The sequence below is a fragment of the Pseudopodoces humilis genome, chromosome 1, assembly GCF_049639895.1.
Source record: "Pseudopodoces humilis isolate 2021_Gansu_Grassland_sample_001 chromosome 1, ASM4963989v1, whole genome shotgun sequence".
NCBI classification, from domain to species: Eukaryota; Metazoa; Chordata; class Aves; order Passeriformes; family Paridae; genus Pseudopodoces; species Pseudopodoces humilis.
In genome coordinates, this window is record NC_142200.1 from 149,808,060 (window position 1) to 149,823,416 (window position 15,357).

General features: G+C 44.8%; 1 protein-coding gene across 1 annotated transcript in view; it reads right to left on the minus strand.

Moving 5' to 3' along the window:
- Positions 1-7,610, minus strand: part of OBSCN (obscurin, cytoskeletal calmodulin and titin-interacting RhoGEF) — a 181,241-nt gene extending 173,631 nt beyond the window's left edge. The window contains 1 exon segment of the mRNA XM_088064601.1: positions 7,386-7,610. The gene's annotated coding sequence lies outside the window, so the exon portion shown is untranslated.
- Positions 7,611-15,357: the final 7,747 nt, after the last annotated feature.

Genomic DNA, 15,357 nt, shown 5'->3' on the forward strand with positions numbered 1-15,357 from the left:
TCATACAGAAGGAACATGATGAATCCTTTCATCTGTGACACTCAGAAAGTGACCTGCACTAAAGCTGTGTGACAGATGGGCTGGTTCTGCAAACACAAGGAATAAACTGGACACTAAATTCTGAGAGATAGATACTGCCTCTGTTGCAGAATCACAGAATGGTTTGGGTTGGAAAGGACCTTGAAGGTCATCTCATTCCAAGCCCCTGTCATGGATAGGGATGTCACCCCCTAGACCAGGTTTTCCAAGAAGATTTGAGTGAATCATTCCTCTTCAAGCTGCTTAACCTCTTTGGCCTTATGAGGCCAGACTCCTCTGTCCTAGCAGCTCCTGTCTGAGCCATAGGAATTGTCCTACTCCAGGTGAGCACATCCCTGCTTTTTCACACTCAAAGTGCTGCACACAGCAGAAGGAGCAGGGCTCTGAGTGCTGTAAGCTCAGAAAGGAAATAAACCCCAGCCAGTGAGACAGAAATATCCTTCTTAATCCTACAGCAGTTTGGCTTCCATGCTGGCCACACATCCACCCACTCTCTCACCCAATGGCAGGTGCTCTCACCATCTCCCCCCAGATCCAGGAGAAATCAATAGGAGCAGGCCAAAAGCCTGCTGTAATTTCTTAAATCACTATTTCTCCATCTTCCTCCAGGTCCTGTTAGTGCATTTAGCTTAATGTGCAGATCACTGATGGCAGCAGGGAGTGAGGGCTGGATCGACCTGCTGCATGACCTTGGGAAAATATCACTTATTTACCCAATTTCTTGTCTCTCCTCCCACTTCTTCATGTCAGGACAGGGATAATTATAATTATTATTATAATATGCACAAATAATTATGCGCAGTGTATATATGACAATATACTTGATGAGATAAATAACAAATTGGACATTAAAATTAATATGAGATTATAAATTTCATTCCATTTATGCTGCTGAGGATCGAAAAATACAAGTTACCATTAAATCCATATACTGTAAAAGGGGTGGCACAAAAATACAAGATGGCTATACAAAAATACATAATTTGTTATGAGAGCTCACAAAACTTTTGGAAAACTGTCTCAGCCACAGGGTGGGATTCTTGGGGTTGTCCTGGGCAAGGCCAGGAGGTGGTCTCCATGGTCTTTGTGGGTCCCTTCCAGCTCAGGATATTCTATGATTTTGTGACCATTATTAACATTCGAGATGGTATCGCTGAACCAAACTTCCAACTTCATCTGGGTCACAGATCTGAGGCAAAGCCAAATGTAATTTTTCTACATTTAACAGAAAACATACACCATGTCCTGTCCTATCCTGTGTCTCCCACTCCAACAAACACACAAAATTACAAGAAGCAGTCAAAGACTTTTTGTTTTAGATGAGAGCGATCCTTTCTAAACTAATTCAATTCTGGTTGTTTTTGTTTCCTGGGATTGAGCAAATTTCATTATCCTGCCGCAAATCTTTAGAAAATAAAGAAACAGGTTTCAAGCATTAAATCTGGGAAGGGAATAAGAAATGGGGAGAATTTACTTTTAGTAAATGCTAAGAGGATAAAGAATGATTGACTTGAAATCATCAGTGCTATGACCAACTGACCTTCGGTTAAGTGGCCACCTTCAATACACAGATCTCTTTTTCTCTTGGTCTCAGACTGGTCTAGAAATCTGTGAATTAGTTTGAACTTCTCTGGACCTTCTTACTACCTCCAACCTGTGCCCTCAGCTGAGCTTTAAAAGGCGCTTTCCATGAACACTTGTGCAGCTGCAAGCAGAGAAGCTGCATGGATGGTTAGGAGGGGCAGACAGGAGCCTGGGGCTTGAGCCAAAGTACACTGAAGTCAGTGGAAATTTCCACTGAAGTCCATTGATTGACAATCAGAGTCTTCTGCTCATTTGGGAAAGGACCACTTCAATGTTCAGAAGGGGATGCTGAGGTTCAGCTCAGCTCTGGAGAGCCCAGCAGAACCATTCTGCATCAACTAAGAGTTAACAATAAAAACATAGACTCAGAGCACATGTCCCAGAATTTCCCAGCCATTAGCTTGAATTTCAGGCTGCACTGTGCCATCAAAGCACTTGGATTCTTCCTCAGAAGGCACTGCCATGTCTCACCCTTCCTGGGCTCCTATTGTGTCTAACAGATGCATCACTCTGATTTATTTCCAGCCTCTCAGTGTCAAAAAAAGCAGAAAAACAGAGCTGCTTCACTTCTCCATCACACTGGGCTCCGCATAACATGCACAAGTGCCTGGAGCACTGAGGTGGTTACAGAGACACGAGAGGAGCTGCTTGGGAACCAGCCTGGGACCTCTCAGCAACCCTCAGCTTCCCTCAACCCACCTGCATGCTGTTTCCATCACCTGGGCCCCAGGACCCCTTTCTGTGCCTAGAGGAGGGCTCTGCTCTGTTGGAGCACGGTGAGGGCTCTCCAAGCCTGACTCTTACAGGAACAGGAATGCTGCTCACTTCCTGAAGTGCATCCTTCTCTCCCTGCTCTTCTGTGCCAAGCTGTGCCCAAACACACACAGGCTTCTCCCTGGTACCCCTGATAGTTGGGAAAAGTTGAAAAACAGGGAAGCTCCTGCACCAGATGCCTGTTGGTTTTGCTATTGAACCAAACTGGTGCAGCAAACCCATCCAAAATGCTTCTTCCCAGGGGCCTCAAGGTCCAGTCTCCCTCTCCCACAGCTCCCAAAAACACATCTGGTGGTTTTGCTCACTTCCATCCAATACAAGATCCTGTGTCCACAGACCTCCTAGTGTGGGGTGAAAACCTAAATCCCCTGCTCTTACCTACACCTCCAGCAGCTTTCACCACGTGCCCTCACACTCTGAGGTTTTTACGCCCTTATGAATGGCCAGGATGCCAGAAGAAAACCCAGGGATCAGTGAAAACAGTGTGTACTCATCATTATTTTAGATATTTTTCTAAAATGGAAAGAAAAACAGGGTTTATTCCTTGCTCTGCTGCTGAGTTGCTTTTATAGCGATGAGAAAGATGCTTCAGTTGTTGTATCCTTAATCCCCATCTGAAAAAGGGAGGAAAAAACTTGTTTTATGGGTGTTGAGAGCATGAAATCCAGTAAGAGGCATGAAATCCTAACCTGCAGCAAGGATGAGGCTGTGTAAGTATCTAACACATCTAACAGGTTAATCAGGCTGCACGAGATAAATTACATTTTATAATTTCAAATGGGATAAAACTCATCACACTGGATTATGATGACAAATAGATTTAGGAGCCAGAAGAGGACAGACTTGTGAATGTACTGAAAGAACAAGATTTAATATTTCTACTGTGTAACTTGTCAGCCAACTTATTCAATAATTACTCTGATTTCAATTGTTTACATGTTCATTCAAACTTCAAAAAATCTGAGTAACTTTGAAACTGTGAAAAAAAACCCAGTAACTCTCTGCAAATGCCAGAACAGCTCCTGTGGAAGTGACAGGACCAGCAACAAAGCATGAATAAACCTAGTCAATGCAAATGCCCTTTCCAATAAATCTCAGACATTTGCCAGTGTCATATTTCCCCATGTAATTCCTCTGTGATTAATCATTTGCAGCAGAGATCACATTCCCATCTGGGGTATTTCTGAGCACGCCAAAGGCAAACTGGCAGCACTTATAATTTTGTTTATGTCTTTATTCATTTGGATTTTCCCTGGTTTGTGTTTGGGGAAAGAGGCAGAGCTGTCATATAATGCAAATAACCACTGCCCTGGAGCCAGCATGCAGCTGGTCCAGGCCTCCTGCCCACTCCTGTCCCACCACTGCCAGCATCTGCCCAGCACCTGCTTCCCACGGACAAGGGAACGAATGCCTCGCAGTGGGAACAGCCACAGAGCTGTCCAGTTCCTGCTGGAGTACTCGGAAGTGGAACTCATCAGCAGGTGGAGAGCCCCAGTGGTGGTGCCACAGAATCCCAGAATGGGTTGGGTGGGAAGGGACCTAAAAGATCATCCAGTGCCACCCCCTGCCATGGGCAGGGACACCTTCCACTATCCCAGGGTGATCCAAGTCCTGTCCATCCTGGCCTGGGACACTTCCATGGATGCAGGAGTGGGTCTGACCACCCTCACAGGGAAGAATTTCTTCCTAACATTCAACCTAACCCTGCCCTCTGGCAGTGTGAAGCCACTCCACCTTATCCTGTCCCTCCATCCCTTGTCCCCAGTCCCTCTCCAGTGCTCCTGGAGCCCCTTTGGGCCCTGGAATGGGCTCTGAGCTCACCCTGGAGGTTTCCTCTCCTCCAGGCTGGACACCGCCAGCTCTCCCAGCCTGGCTCCATCCCAACCTCCTGGGATTCACTGTGCAGTGCTGGCTGATGGGTTGGTTTCACATTGCTTCATCAATGCTGATCTGCACCTGGAAAACCTTCAACAACTCCTGAGAAAGCAGATGTTCCCCCATGGTAAATTGTCCCCAAGATGTCAGCAGCCTGTGATGAAGCTCTTTGTGTGAGAGAGGATGGGGGTAACAGGTTATTCTCTGTCCAAGCCTTTCCATTCAAGGATTAGAAAGATAATCCTGTCCACCAGGACTCAGGGCAAAGAGCAAAAAGCACCATGAAATCCATCTTAGAAAATATTCCTGAGACAAAGGTGGATTTGGGTAGCAAAATTAGATATTTTGGGCACATGATTAAACCTAAGGGATCACCAAGGTCCAAACACAGATCAGAAGCACAGAATTTCTCTCAACATCACATTAAGGCCCATCATGTCCCTGTTTGCTCATTTCCTCAATCCTCTTTTACCCTTTCTTTGCCCAAGTCAAAAATAAGTTGATTTGAGGTAATTTTCTTGCCTTTAGAGTTTATGTTTCCTGAACTTCCTCCACAATGTTAAATTTGAATCCTCTCACTCCTTTTCCTGACAGGAAATGTAGGATTTACAGGGAACCTCCTGTCTCTGAATTCTGAGTTTTCAAAGAACATCACTGAAACAGAAGCTCCAGATAAAAATCAAGGCAGCACCAGTATTACTGTAGTTTACACGACTTATCTGCTTGTACTGTTCCATCTAAAAACATCAGGAAATGGAATGTGTGGGTGGGAAGGGAAGTCCATGAGTTGTCAAATGGGAAGTTTGGCTTTCTTTTGATGTTTAAAATTCTGCTGAGGGGAAACAGCAGTAACCTGGCTGCCCTCTCGCTTCCAGCAGCCTCCCAGGGAATGGACGACTTTGGAATAGCACAAGTGTTCGGCGTCAGCTGCAGGCTGGGTGACATCAGCCGGGCTCTGGTGAGTGCCTGAGAGCCGTCACACCAGACAGGGAGCTCTGGGGGTGAAATGCACACCAGCACAGCCAGTGCTCCCTGCCCATGACATCCCTAAATCGGGGCTCGGCGCGGATTTGTGCCAGCGCTCTAATCCAGGGCGGGAGGATTTATCCCGTTCCACCAGAGCAGGAACGGTATCTGTGGCTGAGGAGCTGGGCTCAGGGCTTAGCTTGGGCTACTCTGAATTCCACTTCAGTGAGGGAGAACCGATTTTGGCATGTCCAAAGGTCACTGGAGGAGCAGATGGGAGAGGTTTCTGTAGTGGATCAGTCACTGGAGATGTCGGACACAGAGAACCTGCAGCACACGAAGCCTTTGGCAAGGAGCTTCTAACTCAACTCAGAGTAAGGCTTGTCTGCATTCCCTCCCACCCACAGCCTCCACCCTAAGCCAAAATCCACGGGAGATGTTGAGGGAAAGTTCACAGCAGGTCAGGGGCTGACATGGTGTTAAACATGGTGAGCAGCCCTCAGGGAAAAGGAGAAGCTCGAGACAATTCCGACCTTCAGGGTAGGGCCAAATATGCACCAAGTGCTTCACAGGGACCTGCATCCCCTCATACTCCCCCTATTGATCCCTCATCAATAACCTGGATGTTCCCAATGATTGGTAGCAAACAAGGGTTCAGCCATTTAGAAAATTTCAACAAGGAGCAAGAACAAATCAGGTGGTTTGTGCAAGTCACTGGGCAAGGGGGTCAGATGCCCTCCAGCCACGTTAGCAGCACACACTTCATAAAAACCATGAGAGATTCAAGCCATTTAGATGATTCATATGGTTAAAACATTTGTTGTCTTTCCTCTCTACAGAGACAGACCTATATGGGTTATAAAACCTATCCCACTTTCAACTACCTGGCCGCAAACCATTTTCCATCAGCACCCTAACAGCTCCAAGAAATTCCATGCAGGGAAGAGATTTCATCCTCCTTGGGTTTTACTGTAGCATAGGAGCTTCACATTCCACCTTGATGGAGCTACAAAACCACCCCTGAAACTTCCAGAGGCCTAAAACTGCACAGAGCAACCCCTCAAGGCTTCACAGCAGCCACTCTTTCTTTTATCTTTCTGAGCCTCCTGAGGCTGTTCTGACAACAGCAAAAGGCCAAAGCACCAGGGAGGTCTGGGCACACTGTGATGCTCACTCCTGTTCTGTGGGGCTGAGAATAAAGGAGACAAATGGAGAGAAAAGCCACAAATTCCAGGGTTTCCACCCAGGAGATGGAAAAGGAGCGATGTAAATCTAGAAACCTCATCACAAATTTCACCCAACTGCATTTTGCTTTACACACAGCCCAGGAGAGAAGCAGCTGTGGCAGAATTCCAGAAAAAAAATAAACTTGCAAAGCTTGAAATGCTCCTGTTTTAACCCACGTGATTTCCTACAGGAGGGAGCTGCAGGATCACAGCTCCCATATGGACAAATAATTCCCCTGGTGACAATCAGCCGTGGCTCTGACCTAAGCCCTTGTATTTTAACAAGTGCACGTCATTGTCATTACAGTCACTCCACCCCATTGAGCTGTAGGGCCCAGAATAGCCTCAGCTGTCGAGCTCCATCTCTCCCCCTCTCCTCTCAGAGCCATTTGGAGAAATGAGAGGAGGGTGGGGGGTTGCAGAGTGAATCTGTATTGACACCAGAGAGGAGCTCAGAGCGTAAAAAAAGTCCTGGCTGAAGAGAGAAGCTGCACTGAGATTATGCCCTGGAAATAAAACTTTTCAAAACGTTCCTTTCTGCCACCTCCACATATTTTCCAAGCTCTCCATGCCCAGTGCTGTCTCAGATTTGGGGACAAAGTGTATCAGGCTGAGTCTAACTACAGCTCTAAACCTGAATTTTTTTTTCACTTTTCTCCTCTAGAGTCTCCTCTGGAGACTGATTTTGCTCAGAAGTAATTAAGCAGAACAATCCAAGCTTGGCTCAGAGCAAAGGAAGGATGGATTTGCTACCTGCACCTTCAGCTCCATCCCCAAATACGTTCCATAAAGCAAAACATCCTCCAGCACAGCACAAAAACAACCTCACCCCTCCCTCAGCTACCAACAACCTTCTCCACTTCCTGCTGGACATCAGCATCTCCAAATCCACCTCTCCTTAGCTGAAGGTTTTGGTCTTACCTGGAGTCTTGTCTGAGTCTGAGGAGGACAAAGCTCTGGGCAGAGGAAGAAAGAGCCGATTCCTACTGAGATGAAAGGAGGGGGAAGAGGGAAGAGGGGAACAGAGGACATGGGGAGACCATGTTGGCTTGGGTTCCCCCCCCCTTTCCCCTCCAGGAAAATAAAACAGAAACCCCAGCGATGGCAGGGACGTGCAGCAGAAGGTCCCCCCAAGTCCCCCAGCACTGGCTCTGCTGCCCAGGGTTAGGCTGTGCCACCCCCCTCCGACCCTCCTCTGGGTTGTCCTCCTCCAGTCAAATCGCTGACGTGCTTCGCTTTCCCTCCGCAGCCCAGCTCCAAAATAGCTCTGGGTGTCATTTACCGGGGAGATTAAATTTCCTGCGGGACAGAGGCGAAAGGGCAGCGTTTTAGGGACTCGCTGGGACAGCCCAGCAACAGGAGGGGGCAAAAACCCCACCAGGAGTGGGTGTGGGGGACAGGCTGCGGGGACAAGGTGGGTCAGAACCGTTCCTCAAGGGTCCATCCCACAGCTGAGTTCTAAATGGGATATGGGGACTCAGGAACAGGAGGCTGACGACTTATCAGCGTAGCACACTGGCCAGGAATTCCTTCCCAAAGGCATCAGATCAATAGTAGGTTTATTTATAACCTCCCAGGCAGGAGCTGTTACAATGGCAAACCAACAGCAAGTTAACAATCCTACGTGTGCCCCTTCACCTTGTATATACACTGGTTATATATTTCCCCAGCTTTTAACCTCATGAATACACACTGTGTGCAGGAATCACCTGAGCTGCCGATCCATCACGTCTCGGAGGCTCAGGATCATAATTTCTACACTTACAAGTAAAATCTTCTGGTTTTTAAAAGCAATTTCCTGAGAACTGAGTCCACTTGCCAATTCTTATTGGTGAATCACAGTATTTTAAATTTTAAACTGATTCCAGCTAATGGAATAGGAGCTGCAGCAGAGCCCAGCAGGCTCCCCCACAAACACTTCAAATATCAGGAGTGAACTGCAAGATACGCTTATTTTTGGCAGTAAACAAAGCAGATAAGGTGCTGCATAGTCCAAGGCTCTGAAGACACGGTGATAGGTTGTGTTAAATCACTTTTCAGGGCACAAAACCACCTCCAGGGCAGCAAAAGGGAGTTTTAGCTGGGATTTGAAAGCAGAGCTTGAAGAGAGTCACAGAATTGCAGAACGGTTTGGGTTGGAAGGGACCTTAAAGATCATTTTGTCTCATCCCCCAGGAACTGTCCAAGACCAGGTTGGACAGGGCTTGGAGCAACCTGGGATAGTTGGATACATCCTTGCCCATGGCAGGGGGTGGAATGAGATGAAGTTTAAGGTCCCTCACAGCCCAAACTATTCTATGATTCTATTAAAATTAATAAAATTACAGGATTGAGGAGAAGAAAAGATTTAAGGTGCTACCTGAAGTCCCTGTGCATTGGCTGGGGGACTTTATCCGATGTTAAACTCTGTGAAAAACTCATCCCCTCTTAAAGACCGTGCCCATTGTGCTCGTTCTTCCCTCTCTTCTGAAGGTGGTTTGAAGTTTTAGCTGTACACAGACTTGCCAAAGACACAGGAATGTGCCCAGGGTGTGTTAGCAGCAGCTCTCAGCACACCTTTGAGTCAGCAGGATTTCATTTCTGAGCAGGATCACTTGCACTGCTCCACAAACTGGACATCAACACACTGCAAGGTCTATCCCCAGCCCGTAATTTGGAATAAACCAGTGTCCATTTGGAGCAAACCAAAATCAATTCAGTGTTCCCAGCCCTCCACTACACCACCTGGACTGCATTTCCCTGCACTGTGCAATTGCCAGAGGCACGAGGTAGATTTTTATGGGGTTAAACGAGCAGTGCCTCTCCTGTAACATCTTGGTGGCTTTGAGGAAGATCTCAGAGACTTCATGGTCTCCACCTCACCTCAGGGTTTGATTTTTGTAAGGGACCACCTGTATGTAGCAGAATTGCAAAGTGACTCCACCAATGGCCTGGGCTTAGCAACACTTCCAGGGAAGAAATTTCCCCAGTATTCAAACTAAACCCCTCTGGCACAACTTGTAATTCCCTCTCCTCCTGTCCCTGTTCCCTGGGAGCAGATCCAAATCCCCCCAGCTTCCCTCTCCTGTCAGGGAGTTGTGCAGAGCCAGAAATTCCCCCTGAACCTCCTTTTCTCCTCCTCTGCTCACCCTAACTCTCCTGACGTGAGTTGGATTGTCTGAGCTAACCTAAAAGTCACTAAACATTAAAATGAGAGAAATATCTCCCATACCAATGAGTTGTTAACCTGCTCAGGAACTCCAGCTTGTCATGGATTTAAAACAAAGGAGCATCTTAAAATGATGAGCTAATAAAAGTTCCAATTTATAGAGAGAATGGTGAAAGGCTTGGAAAAAACCCTGAATTTGGATGAAAAAAAATCAAATGTCATTGGGCACAACACTGGTCCTTTCCTCTTTGAAATAAAAACTGAGAGCTTTTCCTTAAGTGTGTTTTCTCCCCACAATAAACATCAGGAAGATGTGCTTGAAACAGAAACTTGTGCAGTTTTAAAATATAGAAAAAAAAAAAATCTTTCCTTGAATTTGGAAGCTCCAAACTCGCTCATCCGAACGCTTCACTTGGAAACAAAGGGATGCCAAAGAGAATTAACCAGAATTTACAGGCACTGAAACAAGCTGTGTTTGGGTTTTCTCCAAGAAATCAATTTAAATTATTTGAATTGTAATAAGTAGCAAGGCCTGAGGCGTTATGTCTTATTTCAATATTCGTCTGAAGTATGAGATTTTTTAGCATAAAAAGGCAGGTTTTTATAAAAGAAAAAATTATTCTGGCTTCTCTCTGTGGGAGAATTTAATTTGATTTTTTTCTCCATGTGATACTGCACAAGAATTTCAAAGCTGACATCATTTATTTCTCCTCTGTATGTTTACTCAGTTTTTACAACTAAAAAAACCTGACGCTTTGTCTCCCAATGTAACATTGTCAGAAAAATAAAATTCAATAAAAATCAATGCTAATAAAATAATGCTAATAAAAGCTTCACACAGAAATTAAGTTACAGAAAATGAGATTTTTTTTTTTCCTACCCCATCTAATTCTGATGGGGAAGAGCACCTAATTCTGAGTTAAACTTCACAAGCAGTTCCCTAAGGCACTTTTATTATGAGGGAACAAATTCCCCTAAAATGTTTACTTATACCTGGCAATGTTAATTGAGAAAGTCATGGAGGACACAGAAAATTAATATAGAGGCAAATTAAGTATTACATTGATTTAAAAAAAAGAACAGAGGCCTTAGGTTATTTTTTCTTCAATTCCTAACTGGATTAATTTTTCTTAAAATGCATTTTTTTTTTAGTATTTCAGGACAAAAAATTTTTGAACAAACAACAAGGCTGAAGTGACAAGGCTTCTTAAAAAAAACTTATAAATGCTCCTTTTAATTTTGTGCTTCTCTGAGCTTCTCCACCCTTAACATTAAACCTTTTTCTATATTGTTAACAAAATACCTAAATTTTAAAATTCCTGCTGTGGTTAAGCCCTGTATATCCCAAACATTTTGTCAGGATGCCTGGAGATGTTTGAAGAGTGGACACATTCGTGCATTCCATTGTGGATCTTTGCTGGAGGAGCTGCTGAATCCCAAATCCACCTGTGCTTCCCAGTAGTCCCCAAATCCTCACAGAGCTGCACCTGAGCAGCATTTCCCTGGCATTAAGAACTAGAGTGAAAATAAAACCCCATCAAATGAAAGGGTAAAAAGACATTTCCTAAATTTTGGGATGATGGAGCTCTAAGCCTTACTGAAGCCTCAAGGGGCTCTGCCAAAATCAGATTTTCAGTAAAAATATGGCTGTGATGGCAAAACCTCCGTGGTTCTTTTGGGCCAATCCTTCCATTTTGACATTAAACCTTCAATAACTGCAGAGTGAATAAAGCTCTGCACCTGCTTTATATCACAATTCAAAAGTGTCTACAGGTCTCTCACAGAAGTCAGTACCCAAAAAAAAATCCCCCTGTAAGAAATAAACATTTTACAACTTATTTTGCACTGAGGGCAGTGCAATTGCCACAGAAAAGCACAACACTTGGTATAAAAAAAGTCTTTTTGCCCACTGAAGATGTGGACTCCACATCCCTGGAAGGGTTCAAGGCCAGGTTGGACTGGGCTCTGAGCAACCCAACAAAAAAAAAAAATTAAAAAAAAAAAACAAATAAACAACCACAGCACAAAGCAAACAAAAACCCACAAAAAAAAAAAACCAACAAAAAAACCCAAAACAGGGAAAAAATAAAAAAACTTTTCCCCAAAAAAGGTAAAAAGTTTTTACTTTTTCCAAAAGGAAAAAAAACAACAACAAAAAAATACCCAAAAAACCCACCCCAAAACCAAAACCCCCCAAAACAACGAACCAACCCAAAAAAAACCAAACAAAAATCCAAACACAGAATCCCAGAGTGGTTTGGGTTGGAAAGGACCCTAAAAACATCTTTTTCCTCCCCCTCTTTCCACCTTCCACTACTCCACCCCAGGTTGCTCTAAGCCCCATCCAACCTGCCCTGTGTAAAAAAACCCACTCATCCAACAGCAGGACACCAGGAGTCTGATGATTTGCCTCTAGAAATGTCTTTTACTGTAGAAACTTGTTCCCTTTTGGAAAGTTACCTGCCTGTAATGTCCATTTTGAGGTGTTTGAGCAGCGCCACGGGTGTCACCGAGACGCTCCATGGTCACACACATCCATCTCTTCCCTGGTTCCAGCTGAGGAAGATGTGTCAGCACGGATAAAACCATCTCATTCCCTCATCCCAAGCATTCCCCAGACCTTGCCCAGTGACTCAGCTCATCCCACTTTTTCTGCCTCTCCAGCTCACCCACAATCATCAGAGACACCATTTCCCTTTTTGCCAATACGTGACCGGTGGCAGCGAGGGCTTTGCCCAAAAATAAAGCTTTCATGGCCACGTTGTTATTGGGTGAGGTGAGTTCTGCTTTCCAGGGAATTCCAAACTGAATTCCTCTCTGTGACTCACCTTGGACATGCTGGAGAAGCCAATAGAGACATTCAACCTCTAAATTCTTCCAAAACCTCGTGATCCCAGCACAATCCAACCAGCATCAGTGAAAAGCTGAATCTGCCAGTGACAGTCTCAGCAAAGTGGCTATAAAGACTTGATACGTAAAGGAAAATTTGGATTAAAGGGTGACAATCAGTTTTTTATCATTAATAAAACTATCTGAAATATTTTACTTGCATGTAAATGACCTTGAATTATTTTTTACATTATTTGAACATACAGAAATATTTTGTTGTTTGGGTTTTTTTCTTCATTTCCTTCTGGAAGGCAAAGATCCCTCAGGAAAAACAGAAGGAGCAAGCACCGAGGTTTTTATTCAAGTGTGCTCTCCTCAAAAGGCCCCATTTATCTCCTGATGGATATTTATATTCTTATTTATACAACTACTGGCTGTAGTCAGTGTCACTTACAGATCTTTAGTGTGATTATGTCCTAACAGGATGCACATCCACACTTGAAAAATACAAAGTGCCTGCACAACAGATTTATAATCCTAGAAAGGCAATTTCTTTCCATATCAGAAACAGAAGCCAGCCCTTAAATCTTCCTCAGCTGGAACACAAATCAATCACTTACAAGATGATTAAGCACCCAGGAAAGCTTTCACTCACACACATTTACACCCCAGAATAGCTTTGCTTCACAACTGCTGCCAGAAGTTGTCTTTAAAATCCAATTTGGATGCTCAGCCTGAATTTTGAGATGATTCTGATTAAAGCAAAATGTAACTTGGCTTATGATAAATGATGCTTTTGCTGAGCAGAGGGAAAAGAGTTCTCTCTTGGTCTCAGCTGAGCTGCACCAACCCTGGGGCACAAACAGCTGCACAAACAGGACAAGAACATTCAGCAGAATTTCAGTCACAGAATCACTGGGTTGGGAGAGACCTTCAAGATCATCGAGTCCAACCCAGCCCTAACACCTCAACCAGACCATGGCACCGAGTGCCACATCCAGTCTTTTGTTAAACACATCCAGGGATGGTGACTCCACCACCTCCCCAGGCAGAACATTCCAGAACTTTATTATTCTTTCCTTTTTCCTAAGATCCAACCTGTATTTCCCTTGGCACAGCTTGAGGCTGTGACCTCTCGTTCTGTCAGTGCTGCCTGGAGAAAGAGACCGACCCCACCTGCCCACAGCCACCTTTCAGGGAGCTGTGGAGAGTGATCAGCTCACCCCTGAGTCTCCTTTTCTCCAGGATAAACACCCCCACCTCCCTAAATCATGAAAAAAATAAATAGAATATCATTAACATCATTGCCAAGGGCTGTTTGTGCCCCACATGGGATAAACATGTGTGAGGTCTCAGAGAGGGATGTGGGACGAGGACTTGTTCTGGTAGAAAAAGGGGGGATGGCTTCAGATTGAAAGGGAGGTTTAGATGGGATACTGGGAATTGTTCCCTGGGAGGGAACCAGCCAGGGAAGCTGTGGCTGCCCCTGGATCCCTGGAAGTGTCCAAGGCCAGGTTGGACAGGGCTTAGAGCAGCCTGGGATGGTGGAAGGTGTCCCTGCCCATGGCAGCAGCACTGGATGAGCTTTAATGTCCCTTCCCACTCAATCCATACTTGGATTCCATGATCTGCAAGAAGAGTGGAGTAGCTCTCTCTGAAGGTTTGTGAGGGCTGAGAAAACACCCAAGAGTGAATTCCAGACACGCCTCCATCCCCGTTTCCTCCTGGTGACACCATTCATTTGAGTACCCTGATAAAAACCTTGACACGAGCCAGACAGATTTCATTTCCCCCATTAACAGCTGTGACTTCCTCTGTTTAATCCCCCTTAAAGAGCTGTTTGTTCTTCTGGACATTGAATTTTAATGGAATTGCCTGTAGCCTCCTCTGTGCCAGGGATCTACCTGGGTAACAAACCCATCTTTTCCTTTAAAATTTCCTTTACTACAGGTCAGCTGCCTGTTGAAAATGGAGTTCAGCATTAAGAAAACAACACCCCACCGATTCAGCCAATCCTCTAAACCCACTCATTTTTGTTTGAACTTCTGATACATCTTCACCCATCTTATTTTTCATATCTAAGTGATTACAGCTCGAATCCTTGAGCTTCCAGGGTCACGCTGGTACAATTTTATTGATTAAACTCGATCAGACCTTGAATTCTTCCCCATTTGCTTCAAGAATTTATAAAAGCCACTCTGAAAAGCCATGAGGAACCAAGGGAACTCTGTCATTCAGCAGGTTCTGTAGCACAGCAAGAACAGAGGTGAGGAACAGCTCCTGAGAGGGAGGAAGCTGTGGATTTACAGAAGAGGATGAGCTGAAAATCTGAATGCAACAGAGCCTGAGATTCAAAACCCACCAGAGGACACTGCATCTTCTAATTATTGATGAGAGATTATTCCAGGCTGTGCTGGGTTTGGAGCAGCCTGGGATAGTGAGAGGTGTCCCCACCCATGGCAGGAGGTGGAACAAGTTGAGATTTAAGGTCCCTTCCAACCCAAACCATTCTGGGATATAACCAAGTGACTTCTCATAGCTCTGAAATCCATCTACATCCCTCAAACCAACATTTCTCAGCAAAGTTAAAGCTGTGTGCCATCATAAATGCTTTCTGAAAGTCAGAATGTCCCCACAGCTCCTTCAGTCATGACCTACCCGAGGCACAAGGATCTGGGAATTCTCTACCACAAGCAACAGCAGAAGCTACTTTTTTATTATTTTTTTTTCTTTCCCCATTTATCTAAATTCCCTGCTTCTGCAAACCAACACTCTTTAATTAAATATTTAACTAACTAACCTGATTCATCAGCTCCAGATCAAAGGTCTCCTCAGCAAGTGGAAGGAGTTGGTACTGTGGAAACACACATTTTATTTTTTACATGGCACTATTATTCAAATCAGAACAGCACAACT